General features: G+C 53.1%; 1 long non-coding RNA gene across 1 annotated transcript; it reads right to left on the bottom strand.

The window, feature by feature from the left end:
* Positions 1-1,488: 1,488 nt before the first annotated feature.
* On the bottom strand, positions 1,489-2,622 carry LOC133351588 (uncharacterized). The gene is made up of 3 exons (XR_009756199.1): positions 2,431-2,622; positions 1,938-2,036; positions 1,489-1,737 (listed from the first exon to the last, which is right to left on the bottom strand). It is a non-coding gene; the product is annotated as an uncharacterized LOC133351588 (long non-coding RNA).
* Between the last annotated feature and the right edge of the window lie 863 nt (positions 2,623-3,485).

Raw genomic sequence — 3,485 nt, 5'->3', positions numbered from 1 at the left:
AAAAAGTCTATTTAATTAAGTAGAAAGTGGTCTATATTTATTTAAAGTTTCGTATTTTGATGTGACGTCACATTTCTCACCCCCCCCTCGTCACACATCGTCACACATGTCTGACCCCCCCCCCCCCCCCATGTGTGTGACGTCATTTATGGACGGCCCCTTACCCCACGCTGAAGTTATTTCTGTGCACGCTGTTCACGTGTTGAGCTTTGGGAGTGCGATTTGTTTCGTTTAGGATCCCCCAATGAATTTAAAAAATTACCCCGTTATATAGGGTGCACGGTACATCCACCACGGCGTTTGGCATGGTCTCTGTGTGTCACATGCAGCTCCCAATCAGAAGGCAGCGCTTTACAACCCTTTTTTGTGTGTGGGGGGGGGGCTTTAACTCAGCTGTTCATCCCTCCAAGGTTGACTCGGGTGAATGTCGTCACAATGGATGTGTTGGGGCACGCAATGATGATATACGTGGCCCCACCCAAAAGTCAATTATGCCTCGCATTGGCTGCGAAAACCCCAACATCCTGAGGTTCCTGGCACAGCCAGACACTCTGCAATTATCCAAACCTAACAACCTATTCGTTGTGCAATTGTTCCTTAATAACCCTTACCCTCTGCTACACTGATGTTGCTGCTGCTGCTGTGCTCACACACCAAGGATCTACCGTGCAAAATTGCCGGGCAATTGGTTAAACGGGAACCATCAACCCGTGTAACAATTTTTAAAAAAACTCAGAAACTGAGCGTCACCTCACTGCGCCTGCGTGTGGCGCATGTAGAACGAGGTCCGTCGTCGGTTAACTCGAACCTTCTCGCCGAGGATGGAATTCGCGCGCCCCCTATCGGCTTGCCGTTGTTGATGTGCAGGGGAGGAGGAGGGGGGACAACAATTGCTCGGGTATGGCCTCCCCCCATTGGTTCCAGCTACGTTAACCATCGTTGTGGTCTTGTTTACCACCTCAGCGCTCGAATAAGACTCGGATACACAATGCATCATCTTTAAAATGTGCGGGTATGGGGGCTTTTTTTTTTTGCATGGCTCTTTTAACAGCCAGCCCGGCCACGCACCGCCATACATGGCCCCTGTGGGTTGACATCCATAGGAATGTGGAATTGCCACTGCTTGCTTAAGGCAATACACGACCTAACCCTAAGGTCATTGCCATTTGCTGCTCCGAATGAGCGTCGAGGCAATGCTCATCTTTACAGCTCCGAGCCAGTGGTGGAAATGCCACGCTCGTTAGGGGAAGTCTTCTCCATGGCATCGTTGGCTTCTCACAGTACCAATTTAATCGACCCGGGGGGAGTGAAAGAGGGATGATGGGATGAGGAAAATCCCCAAACAGGATTTGGGACTCTCATTATCGATTGCGAGTTGCTTCCTCTCCCACCGAGCCACTTGGCAGGAATCCAACTTGGCCCGGTCGTATTGTGTTGCTTTGACCTACTAAAATATTCCGCGCGAATAAACCAAGAAAAACACGTAAATATGGGATTCCATTCAGTTGTTTTTATTACAAACCCAACGCAGAGTACATCTCTTGTTAAGTAGGAATGATTGGGGTGTCAAAGCCCTTCAATATTTACACAGCACAAATACAACCACGAACGTGTTCGACTGTAGTAGAACTATCCACAGGCGCGCTCAACAAAATACACCACGGCGCGCATCCAACTCCTCATCTCCCCGCCGGATTCTCCTTTTGCGCCGAGCGCGAAATCACTTCTTCTTTCCTCCTATGAGCCAAAGGGAAATCAGCAGGCACACCACAAAAACCACGGGTTAACGGGCCGCTCAGTACACAGAGGGACTTCAACACGCAGCAAACATTGAATTTGACTGGCCGCTCAACGGGATGTTGCGAAACGTGAGGTGCGTTGCAATGGCGTTGGCGGAGCGCATGTCCCCCCGTGTGAGAATGATTGGCGTCACGTACCCTCCTTCTTCCCCCCTTCCTTTTTCTTCTCTCCCTCCTTCGCTGGCTCCTTTGTCGTCACGGCGGCAGCCTTGTCGGTTCCCTTCTTCGGGGCAGCACCTAAACACACACGCACATTTACGTTTTGACATCTGCAAATTTACATGATCGGTGCATTTTTCACCGATTTCTCTCTCGCCACAACAAATATTGCTCCCGTAGGAAACGCGGCAGCCCAGACGACGACCTCCAGAGACGGCTGCGCATCTTAACAAACAAAAAAACCCACCGTGCATCGTTTTGGATGCGCGGTTTTTATTCGCGATGCACGGATCCCTCATTGCAACCGAGAAATTGGCACGCGGAGTTGCCCCTCGCTCCCAATGCAATTGCACAGCGCCGCTAATTCACGCGCCGTCTCGTCAACGTCGCTTCACTACGAACGTGCAACATGCGCGTGTGGTGCCGAGCTACGTGACAACCACGGTAATTCATCAACAAGAGAGATAATCACCTTTCCCAGACATGTCTGTCGATGCGTAGGTTGGGCTTTGACGTTGAAGTTGGCTCTCGTGCAGCGCAGCAGCAGTAGACAGGACACGAGGTATGATGCGGACCGAGTGGATTGGAAGTGCGTAGCGATGCTAACTCGCCACGCTCACTTATATAGGCGAGTTCCAGCTCCAGCCAGTACGAACCAGATGAGCTCCTCCCCGCAATCTCCCTCTACACAGCCCCCCGCAAGCCCTGCCTTGCCCTGCATTGCAGCCATGCCCAGCGTCCCCCCACCACCACCTCCCTTGCCTGCCCGCTTCACTCCGGCGTCAACAAGTGAATATGGGATGGCGGTGGGGGTAATGGAACGATCCAGTAGAAACGATGACATAGCCCCGCCACCGCACGATGTGTGTGCACACGCGCGCGTGCGTGTGGTCTGTTGCATACGTGGTCGGGATTTGCGCGCAATAAAACGCAGTGGTTACCACGGGGCGCGATGACTTCCCCGTTGGTGCGACACTTTGTTTGCGAGCGCCTATTGGCACGGCGCGTATTGCGCGGTTAACGTGGCTCTCGTCGGCGTGCGCCCCGTGCTCCAACAGGTTTACTCTCGGAGAGGGTTTCGGTGCCCAACGTTGTGTATTCGTATCAGCCGTGCCATTGCGTGCGATGTTTTATTTTTTTGCGGTTCCCCCATCACCATGGCACACGCGCACGCGCTCTGCCATATGCATCGTGCGCACCTGCGCGCAAAGGCACGCGTGCATTTACAGCCGCGGATTGGAGGTGGCGCAGTGGAGAAGTCCACGGCTCGCACATCATCAGTACGGGGGGGACTTGCAATCCTTGTAGGCTCTGAACGCCTCTCACAAACATGCACTCATCGGCCGTGGGCGCAGTATGGTGGGTGAAGTATGGTCCGCGCAAGCCGTCGCACGACACACGAGGTGACCAGGACCTTCATCCAGCGGTGGATTGACAAACGGGACTGCCGTACAGGTATACACATGGCATCGTGCACACACACACACACACACGCGCGTATAGGAGGATAAAGCGCACACTCGCACG

The sequence above is a fragment of the Lethenteron reissneri genome, chromosome 38 (assembly GCF_015708825.2).
Source record: "Lethenteron reissneri isolate LAM-NWPU_2019-01 chromosome 38, ASM1570882v1, whole genome shotgun sequence".
NCBI classification, from domain to species: Eukaryota; Metazoa; Chordata; class Hyperoartia; order Petromyzontiformes; family Petromyzontidae; genus Lethenteron; species Lethenteron reissneri.
This window is presented reverse-complemented; position numbering and strand designations above follow the sequence as displayed.